Source organism: Trachypithecus francoisi, unplaced genomic scaffold, assembly GCF_009764315.1.
Source record: "Trachypithecus francoisi isolate TF-2019V2 unplaced genomic scaffold, Tfra_2.0 Lachesis_group13, whole genome shotgun sequence".
In the NCBI taxonomy this organism is placed as follows: Eukaryota; Metazoa; Chordata; class Mammalia; order Primates; family Cercopithecidae; genus Trachypithecus; species Trachypithecus francoisi.
Genome location: NW_022681458.1, coordinates 34,765,447 through 34,789,534, shown reverse-complemented (window position 1 = coordinate 34,789,534; position 24,088 = coordinate 34,765,447). Strand labels below are relative to the sequence as shown.

General features: G+C 40.3%; 1 pseudogene; it reads right to left on the bottom strand.

Moving 5' to 3' along the window:
• Positions 1-8,859: 8,859 nt before the first annotated feature.
• Positions 8,860-9,894, bottom strand: LOC117094172 (annotated as a pseudogene).
• Between the last annotated feature and the right edge of the window lie 14,194 nt (positions 9,895-24,088).

Sequence of the window (24,088 nt, the reverse complement as noted above, 5' to 3'; positions counted from 1 at the left end):
GTCCTTGTAATAGTTTGCTCAGAATGATGGTTTCCAGCTTCATCCATGTCCCTGCAAAGGACATGAACTCATCCTTTTTTATGGCTGCACAGTATTCCATGGTGTATATGTGCCACATTTTCTTTTCTTTTTTTTTTTTTTTTGAGGCGGAGTCTTGCTCTGTCGCCCAGGCTGGAGTGCAGTGGCCAGATCTCAGCTCACTGCAAGCTCCGCCTCCCGGGTTCCCGCCATTCTCCTGCCTCAGCCTCCCAAGTAACTGGGACTACAGGCGCCCACCACTCGCCCGGCTAGTTTTTTGTATTTTTAGTAGAGACAGGGTTTCAGTGTGTTCGCCAGGATGGTCTTGATCTCCTGACCTTGTGATCCGCCCGTCTCGGCCTCCCAAAGTGCTGGGATGTGCCACATTTTCTTAATCCAGTCTATCATTGATGGACATTTGGGTTGGTTCCAAGTCTTTGCTATTGTGAATAGTGCCACAATAAACATACATGTGCATGTGTCTTTATAGTAGCATGATTTATAATCCTCTGGGTATATACCCAGTAATGGGACGGCTGGGTCAAATGGTATTTCTAGTCCTAGATCCTTGAGGAATCGCCACACTGTCTTCCACAATGGTTGAACCAATTTATACTCCCACCAACAGTGTAAAAGCATTCCTATTTCTCCACATCCTCTCCAGCATCTGTTGTTTCCTGACTTTTTAATGATTGTCATTCTAACTGGCATGAGATGGCATCACATTGTGGTTTCGATTTGCATTTCTCTAATGACCAGTGATGATGAGCTTTTTTTGTATGTCTGTTGGCTGCATAAATGTCTTCTTTTGAGAAGTATCTCTTCATATCCTTCACCCACTTTTTGATGGAGTTGTTTGATTTTTTTCTTGTAAATTTGTTTAAGTTCTGTGTAGATTCTGGATAATAGCCCTTTGTCAGATGGGTAGATTGCAAAACTTTTCTCCCATTCTGTAGGTTGCCTGCTCACTCTGATGGCAGTTTCTTTTGTTGTGCAGTAGTTCTTTAGTTTAATTAGATCCCATTTGTCTATTTTGGCTTTTGTTGCCGTTGCTTTTGGTGTTTTAGTCATGAAGTCCTTGCCCATGCCTATGTCCTGAATGGTATTGCCTAGGTTTTCTTCTAGGGTTTTTATGGTTTCAGGTCTAACATTTAAGTCTTTAATCCACCTTCAATTAATTTTTGCATTAGGTGTAAGGAAGGGATCCAGTTTCAGCTTTCTACATATGGCTAGCCAGTTTTCCCAGCACCATTTATTAAATAGGGAATTCTTTCCCCATTTCTTTTTATCAGGTTTGTCAAAGATCAGACAGTTGTAGATGTGTGGTGTTATTTCTGAGACCTCTGTTCTGTTCCATTGGTCTATGTCTCTGTTTTAGTACCAGTACCATGCTGTTTTGGTTACTGTAACCTTGGGTATAGTTTGAAGTCAGGTAGCGTGATGCCTCCGGCTTTGTTTTTTTTTTGCTTAGGATTGTCTTTCCAATGCGGGCTCTATTTTGGTTCCATATGAACTTTAAAGTAGCTTTTTTCAATTCTGTGAAGAAAGTCATTTGTAGCTTGATAGGGATGGCATTGAATCTATAAGTTACCTTGGGCAGTATGGCCATTTTCATGATATTGATTTTTCCTATCCATGAGCATGGAATGTTTTCCCATTTGTTTGTGTCCTCTTTTATTTTGTTGAGCAGTGATTTGTATTCTCCTTGAAGAGGTCCTTCACATCCCTTGTAAGTTGGATTCCTAGGTATTTTATTCTCTTTGTAGCAATTATGAATGGTGAATGGGAGTTCACTCATGATTTGACTCTCTGTTAGTCTGTTATTGGTGTATAAGAATGCTTGTGATTTTGGCACATTGGTTTTGTATCCTGAAACTGCTGAAGTTGCTTATCAGCTTAAGGAGATTTTGGGCTGAGATGATGGGGTTTTTTAAATGTATAATCATGTCATCTGATTATACTAAATGTATAATCATGTCGCAGGGACAATTTGACTTCCTCTTTTCCTAATTCAATACCCTTTATTTCTTTCTCTTGCCTGATTGCCGTGGCCAGAACTTCCAACACTATGTTGAATAGGAGTGGTGAGAGAGGGCATCCTTGTCTTGTGCTGGTTTTCAAAGGGAATGCTTCCAGTTTTTGCCCATTCAGTATGATATTGGCTGTGGATTTTTCATAAATAGCTTTTATTATTTTGAGATACATTCCATCAATACCTAGTTTCTTGAGAGTTTTTAGCATGAAGGGCTGTTGAATTTTGTTGAAGGCCTTTTCTGCATCTATTGAGATAATCAAGTGGTTTCTGTCATTGGTTCTGTTTATGTGAAGGACTACATTTATTGATTTGTGTATGTTGAACCAGACTTGCATCCCAGGGATGAAGCCGACTTGATCGTGGTGGATAAGCTTTCTGATGTGCTGCTGGATTTGGTTTGCTGATATTTTATTGAGGATTTTTACATCGATGTTCATCAGGGATATTGATCTAAAATTCTCTTTTTTGTGTGTGTGTCTCTGCCAGGCTTTAGTATCAGGATGATGCTGGCCTCATAAAATGAGTTAGGGAGGATTCCCTATTTTCTATTGATTGGAATGGTTTCAGAAGGAATGGTAGCAGCTCCTCTTTGTACCTCTGGTAGAATTAGGCTATGAATCTGTCTGGTCTTGGACTTTTTTTGATTGGCAGGCTATTAATTATTGGCTCAATTTCAGAGCCTGTTATTGGTCTATTCAGAAATTCCACTTCTTCCTGGTTTAGTCTTGGGAGAGTATATGTGTCCAGGAATTCATCCATTTCTTCTAGATTTTCTAGTTCATTTGTGTAGAGGTGTTTATAGTATTCTCTATGGTAGTTTGTATTTCTGTAGGATTGGTGGTGATATCCCCTTTATAATTTTTTATTGTGCCTATTTGATTCTTCTCTCTTTTATTCTTTACTAGCAGTCTATCAATTTTGTTGATCTTTTCAAAAAACCAGCTCCTGGATTCACTGATTTTTTGAAGGATTTTTTTTGTGTCTCTATCTCCTTCAGTTCTGCTCTGATCTCAGTTATTTCTTGCCTTCTACTAGCTTTTGAATATGTTTGCTCTTGCTTCTCTGGTTCTTTTAACTGTGATGTTAGGGTGTTGATTTTAGATCTTTCCTGCTTTCTCTTGTGGGAATTTGGTGCTATAAATTTCCCTCTACACACTGCTTTAAATGTACCCCAGAGATTCTGGTATGTTGTATCTTTGTTCTCATTGGTTTCAAAGAACATCTTTATTTCTGCCTTCATTTCATTATTTACCCAGCAGGTTGTTCAGTTTCCATGTAGTTGAGTGATTTTGAGTGAGTTTCTTAATCCTGGGTTCTAATTTGATTGCACTGTGGTCTGAGAGACAGTTTGTTGTGATTTCTATTCTTTTACATTTGCTGAAGAGTGCTTTACTTCCAATTATGTTGTCAAGTTTGGAATATGTGTGATGTGGTGCTGAGAAAAATGTATATTCTGTTGATTTGGTATGAAGAGTTCTGTAGATGTTTATTAGGTCCACTTGGTGCAGAGCTGAGTTCAAGTCCTGGATATCCTTGTTAACCTCTGTCTCATTGATCTGTCTGATATTGACAGTGGGGTGCTAAAGTCTCCCATTATTATTGTGTGGGAGTCTATCTCTTTGTAGGTCTCTAAGGACTTGCTTTATGAATCTGGGTGCTCCTGTATTGAGTGCATATATATTTTTGGATAGTTAGCTCTTCTTGTCGAATTGATCCCTTTACCATTATGTAATGGCCTTCTTTGTCTCTTTTGATCTGTGTTGGTTTAAAGTCTGTTTTATCAGAGACTAGGATTGCAACCCCTGCTTTTTTTTTGCTTTCCATTTGCTTGGTACATCTTCCTCTATCCCTTTATTTTGAGCCTATGTGTGTCTTTGCACATGAGATGGGTCTCCTGAATACAGCACACTGATGGGCCTTGACTCTTTATCCAATTTGCCAGTCTGTGTCTTTTAATTGGGGCATTTAGCCCATTTATATTTAAGGTTAATATTGTTATGTGTGAATTTGATACTATCATTATGATGTTAGCTGGTTATTTTGCCCATTGATTGATGTGGTTTCTTCATAGCATCGATGATCTTTAAAATTTGGCATGTTTTTGCAGTGACTGGTACCGGTTTTTCCTTTCCATGTTTAGTGCTTCCTTCAGGAGCAAGACAGGTCTGGTGGTGACAAAATCTCTCAGCATTTGCTTGTGTAATTGGTGCTGGATTTTATTTCTACTTCACTTATGAAGCTTAGTTTGGCTGGATATGAAATTCTGGGTTGAAAATTCTTTTCTTTAAGAATGTTGAATATTGGCCACAACTCTCTTCTGGCTTGTAGAGTTTCTGCTGAGAGATCCACTATTAGTCTGATGGGCTTCCCTTTGTGGGCAACCCAACCTTTCTCTCTGGCTGCCCTTAATATTTTTTCCTTTATTTCAACCGTGGTGAATCTGACAATTATGTGTCTTGGGGTTGCTCTTCTTGGGGAGTATCTTTGTGGTGTTCTATGTATTTCCTGAATTTGCATGTTGGCCTGCCTTGCTAGTTTGGGGAAGTTCTCCTGGGTAATATCCTGAAGAGTGTTTTCCAACTTGGTTTCGTTTTGTTCTCCTCGTCACTTTCAGGTACACCAATCAAATGTAGATTTGGTCTTTTCACATAGTCCTATATTTCTTGGAGGACTTGTTCATTCTTTTTGCTCTTTTTTCTCTAAACTTCTCACTTTATTTCATTAATTTCATCTTCAATCACTGATACCCTTTCTTCCACTTGATTGAATCAGCTATTGAAGCTTGTGCATGTGTCACGTAGTTCTCGTGCCATGGTTTTCAGCTCCATCAGGTCATTTAAGGTGTTCTCTACTCTGTTTATTCTAGTTAGTCAATCATCTAATCTTTTTTCAAGGTTTTTAGCTTCCTTGTGATGGGTTCAAACTTCCTCCATTAGCTCAGAGAAGTTTGTTATTACCGACCTTCTGAAGCCTACTTCTGCCAACTCGTCAAAGTCATTCTCTGTCCAGCTTTGTTCTGTTGCTGGCGAGGAGCTACGATGCTTTGGAGGAGAAGAGGTGCTCTGATTTTTTGAATTTTCAGCTTTTCTGCTCTGGTTTCTCCCCATCTTTGTGGTTTTATCTGCCTTTGGTCTTTGATGTTGGTGACCTATAGATGGGATTTTGGTGTGAATGTCCCTTCTGTTGATGTTGATGCTATTCCTTTCTGTTTGTTATTTTTCCTTCTAACAGTCAGGTCCCTCAGCTGCAGGTCTGTTGGAGTTTGCTGGAGGTTCACTCCAGACCCTATTTGCCTGGATATCACCAGTGGAGGCTGTAGAACAGCAAATATTGCAGAACAGAAAATATTGCTGCCTGATCCTTCCTCTGGAAGCTTTGTCACAGAGGGGCACCCACATGTATGAGGTGTCAGTCGACCCCTACTGGGAGGTGTCTCCCAGTTAGGCTACATGGGGATCAGGGACCCACTTGAGGAGGAGGTGGTCTGACCGTTCTCAGAGCTCAAACACTGTGCTGGGAGAACCACTGCTCTCTTCAGAGCTGTCAGACAGAGACGTTTGAGTCTGCAGAAGTTTCTGCTGCCTTTTGTTCAGCTATGCCCTGCCCCCAGAGGTGGAGCCTATAGAGGCAGCAAGCCTTGCTGCTCTGTGGTGGGCTCTGCCCAGTTCGAGCTTCCCAGCCACTTTGTTTACCTACTCAAGCCTCAGCAATGGCGATGCCCCTCCCCCTCCTGGGCTGCTGCCTCACAGGTCGATCTCAGACTGCTGTGCTAACAGTGAGCAAGGCTCCACGGGCGTGGGACCCGCTGAACCAGGCACGGGATATAATCTCCTGGTGTGCTGTTTTCTAAGATGGTTGGAAAAGCACAGCACTTGAGTGAGAGTGTCCTGTTTTTCCAGGTACAGTCTGTCATGACTTCCCTTGGCTAGGAAAGGGAAATCTCCTGACCTCTTGCACTTCCCAGGTGAGGCGACATCCTGCCCTACTTTGGCTCACCCTCTGTGGGCTGCACCCACGCTCCAACCAGACCCAGTGAGATGAACCAGGTACCTCGGTTGGAAATGCAGAAATCACCCATCTTCTGGATCGATCACACTGGGAGCTACAGACTGGAGCTGTTCCTATTCGGCCATCTTGGAACGGCTCTCTCTCTCTCTTTTTTTTTTTTTTTTTTTGAAATGGACTCTCACTCTGTTGCCCAGGCTGGAGTGCAGTGGCACCATCTTGGCTCACCACAATCTCTGCTTCCTGGGTTCAAGCGATTCTCCTGCCTCAGCCTGCCAAGCTGGGATTACAGGCCTGCACCACAATGCCTGGCTAATTTTTTATTTTTATTTTTTGTATTTTTTAGTAGAGTTGGGGTTTTGCCATGTTTGCCAGGCTGGTCTCAAACTCCTGACCTCAAGTGATCTGCCTGCCTCAGCCTTCCAAAATGCTGGGACCACACTCAGCCACTTTTTAATTTATTTCTGGTTACCATAATACTTATAAGCCAATACTGATTGAGACCTGTTCTGTACCAGGCATGGTCCTGGGAACTACAGATAGAAAGATGATTAAGAATATGGTATTTGCTCACTGTGATAAGTCCAAAAAAGGATTCACATATGTAACCCAAATGTCTCCAACAAGCTTCTGGCTCCTGGATGTGATGACTTCAACTGTTTTTCCCTATATGCATGTTAATTAATAGCCTCACTCACCTTACCTCAATCTTTCTTCTCTCTGTGAATCTACAAAAATGGGAGTTGGTTTCTCATATAGTTTATGTCAACAGCCTATGTCTGCCAGCCTTCTGTTTTGGCAGCTTCCCTCATTGTCCCTCATTAATTATTAATAATGATTGTCCACATTGTCCACATTGATGGTGCCTAACTCTCTATTACTGTACTTGGAGTGTGTGCCCAGGGGAACTAACCTGTTTCCCACCTTTGGTGTTTACCCCTTTCTCTGGTTTGTTGGTTACTTTTTTTTTTTGGCTCCACTCTTCAGTAGGGATTGGGACAAGGGATGAGAGTGAGGTGGAAGAGAAAAAAGTTATCTTTCTGGCAGAATTGCTTAGGCTCATAATGATAAGGTTTTTTTTTAACTTTTTTTTCCTGATAATCTTGCTTTTTAGCCCCATAGTATATAGGGAACCAGGTGGACGGATAAGTGTGGCTTAAGTTGAGCCTCATTTGAACTCAGAACAAATGTTTCCATCTATTCAACACTTATCCTCAGGCCTGGCTCACTGTGGCACACTCCTCTCTGGAGTCTGGCTTGTGGTGGCCCTCTTCCTAAGCCCACTGGACATGCCTATTTATTTCTGAGCCTTGGTTGTGGATAGGTTCAAACTCATTGCCATGGAGTCCTCAGGAGTCATGTAAATAAGTATGTTTTGATCATCTTTGCTGTTAACAAGTCTCTCTAATACCTAGTGACTTAAAATAAGCATCATTTTATTATCTGTCATAGTTTCATGGGTTGACTTAGGTGGGCAGTTCTGCTTGTTTCACTTGGAGTCTCTCATGTGGTCGCTGTCAGTTGGTGACTGTGGTTAGAGTCATCTGGGCTTTACTGGGATCACTGTGCCTGTTCATTCTCTAAGCAGACTCAAGACCTCTTCTGTTCTTATGGCCACTCCGCAGATATGGCCTCTGTCGCAGAACTTCTTACACGGCAGCTTAGGGTTTCTCAAAGCCAGCATTCCAAGATGCGGGAAACAAAATCAGTACATCCTTTTAAAGACTAGGCTTAGAAATAGTGTAGCATCACTTCTGCTTTATTCTACTGGTTAACTCAAGTCACAGGCCAGCCCAGATTCAATGTGGGAGGGCTTTATGCAAGGATATGAATACCGAGTGCCATGGTACAATGGATGGCCATCCTTAGAGACTAGCCACCACAGTCCACCCTCTGTTTCTCAATGATGTATGTCCTTCCTCAGTGCAAAATAGATTTTTCTCCCTTCCAAGGCCATTAAAGTCTACTCATATCATGGCACTAGGTTTGAGCTTTAAATCCAGGATCATGTCACCTCAATCATATCTAGGCGAGCTTAAGTTTTCTTGGGTTCGGCTTAAGGTTTCTAAGGTTCTTGGGTTCGGCTACCGTGAACCTGAAGATTGATGAAGTAAAAAGACAAAGAATCTGCTTCCCACCCAACACACAAATACAATGGGTAGGCAGTGATGAAAAATTGAAATAGAAATCCCATTCATGAAAGGGAAAATAGGAAGCATAGAGCAGTCACTTGTTCATAGCAATTCTGAAATTAAGTTGAGAAAATGTTGCCAATTCTTTGATTAAAATTCATTTCTACTCCCTAGAGTGGTCCTCTGTGGCTCTTGGTTCCACCACTTAGGCTTTTGTTTTCACCCTCTGAGTCATCTTTCCTTTTGCATAAGAAATGGCCTATATTTACAGCTGAGTAGCTTCCTCAAGCTTTCTTTCTATCAATATAAACTTAGTGCCCAGTGACTTCTTTTCATTTTTTTAAAGACATTTATTCAGCATCATTATCAGACTATTACATTTAGCAATCAATCACATGGGTGCAAAAAAAAAATCTACATTAAAATCCTTTGTTGGAATGCTTTACACTTTCCACAGAACAGAAACTAAAATAACCTGTTATACAATTAGTCACAAATACAGTCCTCGAGTTTTTTGCCCATACACGTGAGTATTTGTCTAAACCATGTCTTCTTTGTAGCAGCTAGGCCATGCCACCACTGTGCTTGGCTGGGTTTACAAATCTGTTGTAACCTGTAATTCCCTGTCACTTCTCTGGCTCTCCTCTTCTGCTAAGCTTTGTTTCCTAATTAAAATCTTCTGCCACGGCCATAGTTACTGCTGCTACTGGAACAGCCATAGCCACCTTGGTTTCATGGTTTGGCTAAGTATTGGTCTTCACCACCACAGGGGCCAGAGCTTCTGCCTCCAATCCTTCCTTCATGGGTCCAAAATTTGAAGACTGATTGTTGTAATTGCCAAAGTCATGGTAGCTTCCACCACCTCCAAAATTGCTTCCATCATTACCAAATCCATTATAGCCATCCCCACTGCCACCATATCCACCACCACCATGGCTGCCACCAAAGCCACCACAACCATTGAAGTTTCCTCCATGACCAAAGTTGTCATTCCCACCAAAACCACCTCCACGACCACCACCAAAGTTTCCAGAACCACTTCGACCTCTTTGGCTGCATGAGGCACTAGCCATCTCTTCCTTTGACAGGGCTTTCCTAACTTCACAGCTGTGGCCATTCACAGTACAGGTATTTCTGAATGACAATCTTATCCACAGAGTCATCGTCGTCAAAGGTTACAAAGGCAAAGTCCCTTTTTATGCCACTGCCTTGGTCAGTCCTGATTTCAATCACTTCAATTTTTCCATTTGTTCAAAATAATCTCTAAGGTGATGTTCTTCAGTGTCTTCTTTAATGCCACCAACAAATATCTTTTTCACAGTAAGTGGGCACCTGGTCTTTGAGAATCTTCTCTTGAGACAGCTCTCTTTGGTTCCACACTCTTCCATCCACCTTGTGTGGCCTTGCATTCATGGCTGCATCCACCTCCTCCACAGTGGCATATATGACAAACCCAAAGCCCCTGGCGTGCTTGGTGTTTGGATTTCTCATGACCACACAGTCTCTGAGCATTCTCCATTGCTCAAAATGGCTCCTCAGGCTCTCACCAGTTGTTTCAAAGCTCAACCCTCCAATGAAGAGCTTCCTCAGCTGTTCGGGCTCTTTAGGAGACTCTGACTTAGACACGACAGCAGGAAGAAGAGAGACTTTAATGATGCTTCTTTGGTGGCATCCACGGGCAGAAAGGAGCAAGCCGATGAACATATCTCAGACTTCTTTTCATCTTAAACTATGTTTGCATCTTTTAGTCCAAGCTGATGATACCTTATGAGTACAGATTTCTTAAACTGTGCGAGTGTCCTATAAATCTTACAGGGTCACTTGATTAGACAGAAGTCACATGCACAGTTGTTTTTGAGACAGACCCCCCTACCTTGGCCTGGAAATCAGGGTGCTGTGGAACAACGTCTTAATATTCTCAGGAGCTCTATTGTGTGGGTGAGAGTGTTTATAAGACATGCCATTTAAGGTTCTTAGAAGTCTTTCTGTGTAGAAAAAGAGTCTATGAGGAATATCCTCAACACTTCCTAAGGTCTCAACAAATGAGCTACCTCACTGATGCAAAATTACTCTTGGGATCATGTTTTGCCAGAAGGGTCCTGGATTTGGTCTTTGCTCTGAGGTCATCTCTTCCAGGATCTTTTGCTGCCTGGAGGAGCTAGAAAAGAGAAAGTTTTATTTTTGAATCCAGAAAGCTCTAAATTCTGTATATTTCTCCTAATTTTGGTTAAAAACTGAAGAATTACTTTTTTAGTTCATTTTGCTCCTCTTGTATGTTAACACAGGCAGCCAAAAGAAGCCAGCTGGTGCTTTCAATACAGTCGTATGTGTAGGGAGTTGGTTCCAGGAACACTGCAGATGCCAGAATTCGAAGATGCTCAAGTCTCTTATATAAAATGGTATAGTATTTGCATATAAACTATGCACATCCTTCCGTATACTTTAAAACATCTCTAGATTACTTATAATATCAGATACAATGTAAATGCTATGTAAATAGTTGTTGTACTGCATTTAAAAAATTTGTATTATTTTTATTGCTGTACTATTATAATTTATTTGAGTATTTTCCATCTGTGGTTGGTTGAACCAATGAATGAGGAACCCATGGAGGCAGAACCCATGGATATGGAGAAGCTGACCACATTCTGACTGAAAATCTCCTAGCCAGAGCTATCTGTTTATGACATATTCTTCTTATCTTCCGTGCTACAGGAGATAGTTTTGCTAATTGGTCTGCCCAAAATTCAGGCCATGTTCTCCAGTTTCCAATAGCAATTTCTTCGGTGTCCTTCAAGCCTTCCCTATTCATCTCCTCAAGGAGCTTTCCAGCTTCTGCCTGCCACTGAATTCCAAAGCCCATGCCATATGTTTTAGGGTTTTGTTATGGCAATACCCTACTTCTATGAATCAAATTCTGTTTTGGTTATGTATTGCTGTCTAACCAACTACCTTAAAACTTAGTGAGTGCTTAAAACAATAACCAATTTATTAGCTCTCATTGCTCTGTGGTTGACTGGGCACAGCCATGAAGTTCTACTGGTTTAACTGGGGTCTTTCTTGTGGCTGCAGTCAGATATTGGCTGTGGTGGAGGTCACCTGGTGGCTGCGACTGGGCTCCCGAGACAGCTAGGCCTCTATCCTTCTCCATATGGCCTCTCTGTGTGGTCTTTCTAGTCACGTAGCTGTACTTTCTTCTTTCTTTCTTGAGACAGAATCTCACTCTGTCGCCCAGGCCTAGGCTGGAGTGCAATGGCACAATCTCAGCTCACTGCAACTTCCACCTCCCAGGTTCAGGCGATTTTTGTGCCTCAGCCTCCCGAGTAGCTGGGATTGCAGGCATGTGCCACTATGCCCGGCTAATTTTTATATTTTTAGTAGAGACATAGTTTCACCATGTTGGCCAGGCTGGTCTCGAACCCCTGACCTCAAGTGATCCACCCGCGTCAGTCTCCCAGAGTGCTGGGATTGCAGGCATGAGCCACTGCGCCCGCCCTAGTTACATGGCTGTACTTACACTGTGGCTCTGGACTCCACAATTTGAATGTTCCAAGAGGGAGGAAGAAGCAGCGGCCAGTTCTTTTAAAGGCTGAAATTGGTGCTCTGCCACTTTGAACACACTTGATTGGGAATCTTAAGTCAGTGTAAGAGAGAACCACACGAGGGCATGGATACCACGAGGTATGAAATTTGGTGTCCATCTTAGGAGACTAGTTACCACACAGTATACGTGGCTAGATATTTGCAATTTGAAGTCAGTAGGAATGGAGAAGTTTTCCTTAATTATGGATACAATTGTATTAGAGGATCTGCTGCGGTTCAGCTAGGAACATACCTACATACATTCAGGTATGTTTATGGATGTGTGTGTGTGTGTATGTGTGTGTAGACAGATATTAAAAATTTTGAAAATACATGCAGTCATTGCCTAATAACAGATAATTTACAAAAAATACTTTGCTATGTGAGTTAATGTGGTGGAAAATGGGAAAGACAAGAAACAGCCTGGAAGTGAAGGAATTCCTCATCTAAACCAAGGATTGCTACAGTATAGTAGTGTGACCTTGGACAAGTTCTAACCTCTCTGGCTCTTAGTTTTCTTATCTTAAGAACCCTTTCCTGTTTAAAATTCTTGGACACTAATCACATGTTTTGCTCTTTCTCATATTTCAAGACTGAGCTGAAGTGCTACCTCTTCTGTGATGTCTACTGCAAATCTAAATCTAATCACGTCCTATGCAGAGTGATGTGATGTTCTCAGATTGGTGGCCACCAAGTTAGCAAAAATGTTTTAAATGTTTCACCACATCTAGAGAACAAGGGATTTGTAAAATCAAACAGTAATTTGAATTATTTATCTGTGGGCTGAAAACATAGATTTGTCATTTTTTAAGCTTCTGCTTTTCATCATGGATATAACATAGGTGAAGTTCTCTATGTGGATGGCTATTTCAACAGTTGTTTAAATAGATGTAACTATGGTTGTAGGGTAGACTAACTGCTGAAACAAAGAACCCCAACATTTCAGTGGTTTAATATAATAAAAGTTTAGTTTTTGCTCATGTAATAGCTCAATATGAGCATTTGTGTACAAGCAGTTCCTGGGTAGCTCTCCTCTGTTATTTCTTCGCAGTTTTTTTTTTTTTTTTTTTTAATGTCATTGAGGACTTCTCCATTCAACTGGCAGGTGAAGCAAGAGAGACAGGATTGCACATTGGAGGTTCTTCTGGTCCAGGTCCGGAAGTGATGTCTTTCTCCTGCTGGCATTCCATTCGCCAGAACACAGCTGTGTGACTGACTGCTTATAACTTCAGGGGAGGCTGGGAAATGTAGTTTACCTGTGTGCCCAGGAAAGAGAGCAATTAGACATTGGTGAGCAGTTAGCATCCTCTGCCACAATGTCCTTTCTTCTGTTCTTCATATTTTACTCCACAGCCTTTTGACATTTATTCATCTGTATACACATTCTATTTTTCACTTTAATATTAGAGAATTTAGAAAATATAGAAAGGTAAAGAGAAGAAACCAATAATTGCCCATAATAACTCAGTGGTTATTTGGTTATTTTGGGAATATTATGGTTGAAATTATAATTTTATATCACTTTGTATTCTATTTTTAATCACCTAATAGTGCAAGAGAAGTACTTTCCTATGTCAACAAAACTCTCCATAAAGGATGCCTAAAAAGCTTTATAAAATTCCATCACATGATAATTTACTGTATGAGTAGAAAGAATAGAGAGAAATGTTTGGACAGATTTCAAAAAATCTAGTGCATCAATGAATCCCTGTGTTAATGGTAAAGCAACTCAGTGTTATACCCTCAGGGTGGGATGAAGGGAAGGAAGGGAAGGAGACTTCTTGATACTTTCTCTGATATACTGCATGCGCCATTAGAAAAAATATCTTAGTTTCAAATTGATAATTCATTATCAGCTAAAATGCTGCTTGAGATTAATTTCTTCTTTTCACTGTCAGCACATTAAAGCACAAAGTGATTGGCAGATTATATTCCAAAAAAATGGAAGAGATTAATTTCGCCATTTGAATTATTTTGCATTTTGATAGCCTTCTTGGTTTTTTTTCTGTTTCTTTTCACCTGTAAGCAGTCAGAATTGTCATAAACATGGAGCTGTTTATGTTCCAGCCCACTAGAAGTAGTGTCGGACAGTAACAGGGCTTCCTGATGCTCACACTATCAGATTTATGAAGCGGAAGAAAGATATTCCAGTAACGGGGCAAATTCACTTCCAGGAAGGAAATGCCAAGCAACCATATTGCTAGTTAACGTCAACATGGATCAGCAGAAAGAAATTCTCCCTGATTATATGCTAAAGGCTGTGTCCTTTTTTGGTAAACTCTCCACATCTGTCACTTCTTGACAAATGAATCTTAGTAAAACACGTTGAACATGAAAAAGACAATAAGGAGACATTGTATTTTTATCGTCTTTATGTCTGTTAAACAGTCTCTTGTTTCCAGAGATGCTTTAAATTTAAAAATTGACATAGCTGCGAGTTGTTGGAATAGAAAGAAAAGTCAGAGTGCCGAAAATGTCAAAGTTTAACTGCTGTTCTCAAGTCTAACAGTGATTGCAGACTAGATTATGAAAATCAAGTTGAATGGGGTCTTTTTCAAGCTACAGTGAGACTGTTTTAATCTCACTGATGTTTTTGCCAAAGAGTTATTTCTCGAATAATAATTAGGTCCTCCTCCAACTTAGCTTTCCTTAATCTTCTACTTTGAAAATTCTACCAAAATAAGCCCGAGTTAAATTTTGAACTAAAAAACATGGAATTTTATTGTTGCTATCATCATAAGATCAATACATTTTCATTGTTTGAAATTGAAAAATGCAGAAAAGTAGAAAGGAGAATGAGAATTGCTCAATCTTATTATCCAAAAACAACCACAGTTATTATTTTAGAGTTTTCCTTTCTAAATATTTATTTTACAAAGGTTGAATGTTGTAGTCATACTATATATACAATTATGCATCTTAATTTGCTTACTGTTATAAGCATTTACCATCTCATTACATATCCCATAAATATGATTTTACTAAAATATTTTATGATTATACAACTAAGGCAGTATTACTGTAGAAAATTTAGAAAATATAGAAAGGTAGGCCGGGCACGGTGGCTCACGCCTGTAATCCCAGCACTTTAGGAGGCCGAAATGGGTGGATTACCTGAGGTCAGGAGTTCGAGACCAGCCTGGCCAACATGGCGAAACCCCGTCACTACTAAAAATACAAAAAAATTAGCTGGGTACACCTGCCTGTAGTCCCAGCTACTTGGGAGGCTGAGGAAGGAGAATCGCTTGAACCTCGGAGATGGAGGTTGCAGTGAGCCGAGGTTGTGCCATTGCACTCCAGCTTGGATGACAAGAGGGAAACACTGTCTCAAAAAAAAAAGAAAAGAAAAGAAAAGGAAAGGAAAGGTAAAGAAAAGAAACTAAGAAACCAATAATTGTCGATAACCCTGTCACTCAGTGATTATTTGGTTATTTTTGGAATATTGATGTGTATGTATATTTTTAAATGGTTAAAATTATAATTTATATACCACTTTGTATTCTATTTTCAGTCTCCTAATAGTATAAGAGAAGTACTTTCCTATGTCACCAAAACTCTTCATAAACGATGCCAAAAAAGCCTTATAAAATTCCATCACATAATTTATCTAATGCCCTATTGTTGTGCAAAATAATGCTATAATAAATATCTTTAGGTATAAATTTTTATTTTCAAGTCCAAGAGTATGAAAACATTTAGGTTTATAGTTCACATTTCCAGAATAGTGGCACCTGTTTGTGTTTCTACCGGCAATGAACATGTGCCTTTCTGACACTGTCGCCTGCATTTTATTATTTTTTTAAAAATCCATGCAAATGACAGATGAGTATTAACATCAAGTTTCTCTGATCAGGCTGATTCTGAATAGTCAGTACAGTATTCTGAGGACTTCAGCTATTTGAATCCTGTACCTTCCATTCCCTGGGGTTAGAAGGAGCCTGTGTGTTCATGTCTCTCTTTCTTCTCTTGAGACAGACTCCCGCTCTGTTGCCCAGGCTGGAGTGTAGTAACGCGATCTTGGCTCAATCCAACCTCCGCTTCCTGGATTCAAGCAATCCTCCTGCCTCAGCCTCTCGAGTAGCTGGGATTACAGGTGCACCCTACCATGCCTGGCTAGTTTTTTGTATTTTTAGTAGGGTCAATGTTTCACCATGTTAGCCAGGCTGGTCTTGAACTCTTTGACCTCAGGTGATCCACCCACCTTGGCCTCCCAAAGTGCTGGGATTACAGGCATGAGCCACCGTGCCAGCCCATGTCTGTCTTTCAATAAGGATTTTTGAGTGCTAGAACCCTCTGCTAGATTCTAGGGAAATAAAGACAAATAAGCTCTGGTCACTGGACTTAAGGCAGAGTTTTTGAGCTGATGTGCATAGGCACATGGTTGTGCGAAGACACTGAGCTTCTTAGCCTTTGGAGCACCTAGGTAAGGCGTGAGGTGATTAGAACCACTGGGCTGGTCACTTCTGTCAGAGAGTGAGTGGACTTTGTTGCTTATCCCAGAGATTCATAGAAGTATTGTCATTCTTTATGCGGGCCCTGATGTGACAAAGGAGGGAAACACTGTCTCCCAATCATCTGGATGTTCTTCTAGGTCTTTGTCTTTCTCAGAACCACAGATTTATGGGCAAGAACAAATATTTTATGAGTCAACTAGTCTTTCTTCATTGCCCTCCAACACACACACATCCCACGCTGCTGATGGTGGTGAGGGCACAATCACATTCTCTATGACCTACATATAACCTGGTAAAATACAATATTTCTTACCATGGGCTTAATTAAGCTCTTTGAAAGGCTGCAGGACTACCTTGGGCAAGATTAAAGGCACTACCTTTTATTTATTTTTTTTTTAATTTTTTTATTATTATACTTTAAGTTCTAGGGTACATGTACACAATGTGCAGGTTTGTTACATATGTATACATGGGCCATGTTGGTGTGCTGCACCCATTAACTCGTCATTTACATTAGGTATATCTCCTAATGCTATCCCTCCCCCTTTCCCCCACCCCACGACAGGCCCTGGTATGTGATATTCCCCATCCTGTGTCCAAGTGTTCTCATCGTTCAATTCCCACCTATGAGTGAGAACATGCGGTGTTTGGTTTTCTGTCCTTGTGATAGTTTACTCAGAATGATGGTGTCCAGCTTCATCCATGTCCCTATAAAGAACATGAACTCGTCCTTTTTCTATGGCTGCATAGTATTCCATGGTGTATATGTGCCACATTTTCTTAATCCAGTCTATCATTGATGGACATTTGGGTTGGTTCCAAGTCTTTGCTACTGTGAATAGTGTGACAATAAACATACGTGTGCATGTGTCTTTATAAAAGTATGATTTATAATCCTTTGGGTATATCTCCAGTAATGGGATGGCTGGGTCAAATGGTATTTCTAGTTCTAGATCCTTGAGGAATCGCCACACTGTCTTCCACAATGGTTGAACTAGTTTGTAGTCCTACTAACAGTGTAAAAGTGTTCCTACTTCCCCACATCCTCTCCAGCATCTGTTGTTTCCTGACTTTTTAATGATAGCCATTCTAACTGGTGTGAGATGGTATCTCATTGTGGTTTTGATTTGCATTTCTCTGATGGCCAGTGATGATGAGCATTTTTTCATGTGTCTGTTGGCTGCATAAAAGTCTTCTTTTGAGAAGTGTCTGTTCATATCCTTCACCCACTTTTTGATGGGGTTGTTTGATTTTTTCTTGTAATTTTGTTTAAGTTCTTTGTAGATTCTGGATATTAGCCCTTTGTCAGATGGGTAGATTGCAAAAATTTTTTCTCATTCTGTAGGTTGCCTGTTCACTCTGATGGTAGTTTCTTTTGCTGTAAAAGCACTACCTTTTAGTTATAATGATTTGTGGGATTTCAGACTCTCCCTAGCTGGGAAGGAACATGGTGAATTGCATTTTTCAGAGGGCACAATAAATAACTCTTCAGTTCCCTAACTAGGTTCTATAGACGTTAAAAGACAGGTGGAGGCCAAAATATCACTCTTACTGATGGAGGACTTCTGTTCTCTGTGGGTATCTCAATCCCAGTAGGAGAAAGGAAATTCCAGGATAGGAGAAAAGAAAGCTAATGTAAGCATGCCCAGTTTATTATTCTCAAATTTACTCATCAGCTAAATCACTTCTGTATACCAGAGACAGAAGCAGTACGGGGACAGAGAAAAGCGGGAGTAGACTGCAGTAGACTTCCACCTCCTTGGAAAGAAGCATCAGGAATGGAAGAATCATTTCCTGCCAACAATATGTTAGAGCAGAAGGTACAAACTGGGAGATTTAAATAGGTAACCATGGGCCAGACCATAGACACACTAAAAATGAAAGGCAGTAGAGACTCACTGTAGATACTTGAGAAGGGTCAAGATGAAGACAATTTAAAGAAAAGCATAAAACAGCAATAGATAAATTCAAAAAGATAGTTAGAGAGCAAAAGAGACTGGATGTATTAGCAAAGGTAAGAGTAAAGGTAAAGGCGTAGGCATTGTTTCTGGAGGGCATTTCAGGAACAAAAAGGAAATACATACGAAGAGTAGGGTTATTCTGTGTTGATCCATAGGACAGAATTATATAATCTAAAGTGGAAGTTGTGCCAATATGAGCTTTGGTTCAGTGCAGGGAGAGCGTAGGATTAGAGCTGCTGAAATTCATGTCGGGCTATTAGGTTTTTCAAGAGCAGAAGTCACTATGATGAGCCAGGTCTGGTCCACTTTCATGTTTTCTTTGACTTCAGGCAGTATTTAAAAACAGTAGAATGAGTAAATGCTGAAATATTTTAAAGTTATTCAAAGTCTAGATTTCAAGTTTCTCTCGAAAAATGGGAAAATCTAGTAGCACTGGGCCTATTTGCCTGAAGATGACAATTGAATAGAACTGTGTAAGGGTGGCCTGATGTAGAAAGGCATGTGTTTTCTTGTTTGCCACAGTCTTCACTATTCCTTATTGCCTGGTACCTTTACTTTTTAAATTACCTGCCTAGTCCCTATAGGAATTCAACTTTTCAACCCTTGTTTTACAGGGAGTCTCCTCCGTTGGGAGGGAGGATGAATTCAGTGACTCTTGACTCAGAGCTTCTGTAACTATATAACCTTAGGCCATTTTATCTAACTTTATCTATTCTTAAATATGACTATGTTTCTTTTGTGATATGCTGTCTTTATTATATACATTTTATTCTAGTAATATTTCTTCTTGCTTGGGAACAACCATGTGAGGTTTTTTATCAGGCAATAAATGCAAAAATGGCCAACAGAAGCTGCAGACACGCCTAATCCCAGGCCAAATGGAACATGTCCAAATTTGTTGGAGGCATTGTTTCTCTGACTCAGCACTCCCCTCGCTGGGAAGGAAGGGTCCTTTGAGTACTTAGGAGTCTTGTTATTCTAGCTTGTTCTCATTAGCCACAACTTAACATGACCTCACATCACCCTCCATGGCTCCTGGTTGGCCTATTGAACTGCTTGGCATGGCTTAATTGATGAGAAGTGATCCCAAAGCCATTGCAGATGAATGTATTCCCCGTAGTCAGCCAAGGAAATCTGAGCCACAAGAGAGTAGGTAAGTCATATGGTTCTAGAGAAGCTAGGAAGAGATGGAGAGAATGGTGAGGAGACAGGAGCAATGGAGAGGGGCATGGAGGGCCAAGGGGGATGGTAGTAGGGAAGGGGAGGTACTGGTAGAGGTGGGACAGAACAAAGTGTGAGTGCATTGCAGAGTGGGTGCAGGATGAACTTTGTCAACAAAGGATTCTGATCACCGTTGTCACCTTTATATAAAGTTTGTACTAGACTGGAGGTGGGTTACTTTTGTGTTTGCCTCACCTTGTTGACTGAGCATGGCTTGTATCTAATTTCTTTATAGTGATTGACAGCCAATAAAACATAAGAACCTTTGCTATTATGTTATAGCGACAAGGGGCCTTAGATGCTCCTCTATGCCATAAAGAATATGTATGTTAATAATGAAAAAACCAGTACAATATAACCTAGATATATGCAGTGCTTTACTTCACGGGGTGAAAGTTAGACTTATAAATGTTGCTGCATCTCTGGGAAATGTTCCAGAATGGGATATGCATCCTTGGATATCACCAAATTACAGCCTATGATCTGCCTGAAGCCTCATATTACAATAAAGCATGGTTTTCTTCTATGACATAAACATCATCAAAGATTACAGACATATGCCACACCTATTTCCATTTAATAATTTATAGTAACTAGCAAACAACATTTGACTAAATGTAAATTCCTGAATATAATAATTGATCATTTTGCAGTATGTTGCATTTTACCAAGTGCTTCCACGTAAACCACTTTTTGAACTCCTCATAAGACTGATCCTGGACGCTTCGGTCCTGAGTTGCCTGGTCCTGCCACTGCACTTCACTGCCTTTCTGCTGCTCTCAGCAGTTCTCAAGTTTTGCTAAAATGCATTTATTGTAAATTCTTTAATAAAACAAATCATCATAAAATGGATTGTGAATTCCCAAAAGAACAATATTATAATGGAGGGTTGCTTTCTTGACTTAGAACATGAAATCTCATAACAAATAACAAAGATTTACTACCAATATTTCTTTTTAAAAGATAATAAAATTAAGTTCCATAAAGAGGAAAGGAATATATATATACAAGTTGATTATGCAATGGCTCAAATATGTTGTAAAGTTTATATAAAACCCAGAAAAGCTCTAGCTCTAATGATTCATTTAAAGTGAATATTTGCTAAAATATGTTCTGCTAAATATGCAGGATAGACCTACATATCTTAATGTAACAGTGATTTAATTCAATAATGATAAAGTTTCAGGTTTTATATCACAACTAACCTTTAAGAAACTACCACCTGGGTAGTTTTAGTTTGTGTTAAAGATGAATATCTACGATTATATGATGTTATAATGAAAAGTTTACTTTTTTTCATATACTTCAACCAAAATAACAAGTTAAATGCATGAGCAGATATGAAAATCTACCAGTCTTATAATGAGACACTCAAGAAAGCAACTTGCAAAAATATAAAATGTAAAAGAATCCACTCTTTTCACTATCCTTTTTCTTTTGCAAAATAGTTATTTTCATGAACATATATTATTTGTATTATTATATAATGGTTATTAATATTCAAAATCAATCAATACTTTAAAAAACTATTAAAATATAACCATCAATAAAATATTTAGTAATCATTTTCTTGTCATTTTAGACTTCAAAAAACCTTTGGGCTATTGTTTTTATGATCTGATTTTTTTAGGGCAAAACAGAAGGTTGATGCCTTTGTGGCAGGTTCTCTGGGAAGCAAACTTTGAGATGGAGTTTCACATACAAGATGCTTTCTAGGGAATGGCCTTGGGAAGGAAGGAGGCAGGGGGAGAAGCTAGCTGATCTAAGAGCTATTTGGCACACCCCACAGGGAGCTCTGGGGTGAGAATGGCCATCAGAGTTGTGTTGCACTGGGGCAACATCAGAGTCACCAGAGAAAATGCTGCACATTTGAATTTTAAATTCAAATTTTGAATGAGGTTTACTTATAGTAAAAATCACTTATCGTTTATGTGAAATTCAAATTTAAATGGGCATCCTGTAATTTTATATGCTAAATCTAGTAAGACTACTCAATATGGCTGGGCCTTTATATCCTCACCTCAACCGGTTATTAGCTGTGGCTCACCCCAGAAATGGTATGACCCTGGGGCATCATTGCTCTCCACTACTGAAATAACCCCATACAAAGGCTGAGAGCTGAGGGCTGTCTGCTGACAACACTCCCCACAGCTGTGTCAACGAGCCTTCCTTGAGGGCCATCTGAGCAGCTCAACTTCAGGTCCATCACACCATCCTGGTGCTGTTGTTTTTTTTTTTTTTTTTTTTTTTTTTTTTGAGACGGAGTCTTGCTCTGTCACCCAGGCTGGAGTGCAGTGGCGCGATCTCGGCTCACTGCAAGCTCTGCTTCTTGGGTTCACGCCATTCTCCTGCCTCAGCCTCCTGAGTAGCTGGGACTACAGGCGCCCGCCACTGCGCCCGGCTAATTTTTTTGTATTTTTAGTAGAGACGGGGTTTCACCGTGGTCTCGATCTCCTGACCTTGTGATCCGCCCGCCTCGGCCTCCCAAAGTGCTGGGATTACAGACGTGAGCCACCGCGCCCGGCGGTGCTGTTGTTTTTAATAAGTTTCTCTAGCAACCAGAAATATTAGCAACCAGAAATATTTAAAAAATCATTTAATTAACCTTATTACTATAAAGTAGAGACTATTCTTTTTCAAAACTAGTCTCTGTAATATTCAAATACTAGATACATAAATAAATACATAAAACAGCCATTGTCCAATCCTCGCATTGTGTCTTTCAGGGAGTCTTTATTGGTAAGGACTAGAAGGATCACACATCTGAGTTTGTCTGAGATATTTTTAGTTTATGCATCTTATCCTTGTCACTGCAAAAGTGTCATGGTTAGGTAAATACTTTATCTGCTCTTCCTAGCCAGAACCTTCTTAGTGCCGCTCACTGCAGTAGATGTTATCCTCAACTTTTGTAGAATGGGAAACAGAGCAGCTGAGCTTTATATCCCATTTTATCCAGTTAAAAAACCAGTCCCATTGCACTCCAGCCTGGGGACCCAGAGTGAAACTCCGTCTCAAAAAAACCCCAAAAAACAAAAAAACGGTCCCCAGTAAGGACTTTGCCCTAACTGAGCCAATCAGTTGTGGCTGGAAGATGAAGTGCCGCTGTGAGTGGTCCAGCTTGTATCAGGCTCCTGACCCTAAATGAATGAGCTGTGATGGGTGGGTTGGGGGAGGACCTGGCGAACAAGGTTATGGGGGATAGACACGGACATGGGGACTTACTTTCTTATTTTTATTTTTTACTTGGTGAAAATAATGTTTATTATGTACATTATCTTATATCACCAGACATCTAGACATTTTTTTTCAGCTATACTTAGAAAACTGTTTCAAACAGATTAAATTACTACCCACTAGAGCTAACGATAAGGAAAAAATGAAAGTGGGATGTTCACAAATAATGTCTAAGTCTGTTATGGGAAGATCATACTTAATTAAAGGAAACAATACATGTAAAGCTATTTGCAGTAATCAGGAAAACAGTAAGTGTTCCATATGTCAGCTAATTATTATTATATTTAAAGAACTTCTGAGCTGATAATTTTGAGAGTTCACCTGAGTATATCTATGACTCTTCCATTCAGTATTTAAGGAGAAAAACCTGGGCCTACTTGTGATCTCTGAGCAGGGAGGGTTCCCCAAGAGAGGTCCACTACAAATTAATTCAGTACTATGTGCAGTATTGCTTGTTATTTGCTCACAGTATCTCTCTCAAATTTCAAATGCTACCCCTTCATTAAAATAGTTCAGGATTTGGATTGTTATGTTCACCTTATCTACACTGCTCATGATTTTAAAGCCTTAGATAATATTCTCTCTCATTCTTTATCTTGCCAGATGGTACAATTCTTATCTTTTTAGATTTTCATCTGGCAGCAGCTTGGTCATTTAGAATGATTTTTCCTGGATTGCATCCAATTCCTTTATATGGCTTGTACATCAGAGTTTGGTGTAATTTTGATATTTTCTATTTTGTTTCCAACGTTGTAATGTTGGCATTTTTAAGATGAAGTTGTTTTATCCCATTCAAGGAATAGTCAATATTAACTCCACAGTCTGTTTCCCATATTGGAGCTGACTGTGTGTGTGTGTGTGTGTGTGTGTGTGTGTGTGAGTGCCAGTTGTGAGCTGACTGTGTGTGTGTGTGTGAGTGCCAGTTGTGAGCTGACTGTGTGTGTGTGTGTGTGAGTGCCAGTTGTGAGCTGACTGTGTGTGTGTGTGAGTGCCAGTTGTGAGCTGACTGTGTGTGTGTGTGAGTGCCAGTTGTGAGCTGACTGTGTGTGTGTGTGAGTGTGAGTGCCAGTTGTGAGCTGACTGTGTGTGTGTGTGTGAGTGCCAGTTGTGAGCTGACTGTGTTGTGTGTGTGTGTGTGTGTGTGTGTGTGAGTGCCAGTTGTGAGCTGACTGTGTGTGTGTGTGTGAGTGCCAGTTGTGAGCTGACTGTGTGTGTGTGTGTGTGAGTGCCAGTTGTGAGCTGACTGTGTGTGTGTGAGTGCCAGTTGTGAGCTGACTGTGTGTGTGTGTGAGTGCCAGTTGTGAGCTGACTGTGTGTGTGTGTGAGTGTGAGTGCCAGTTGTGAGCTGACTGTGTGTGTGTGTGTGAGTGCCAGTTGTGAGCTGACTGTGTGTGTGTGTGTGTGAATGCCAGTTGTGAGCTGACTGTGTGTGTGTGTGTGAGTGCC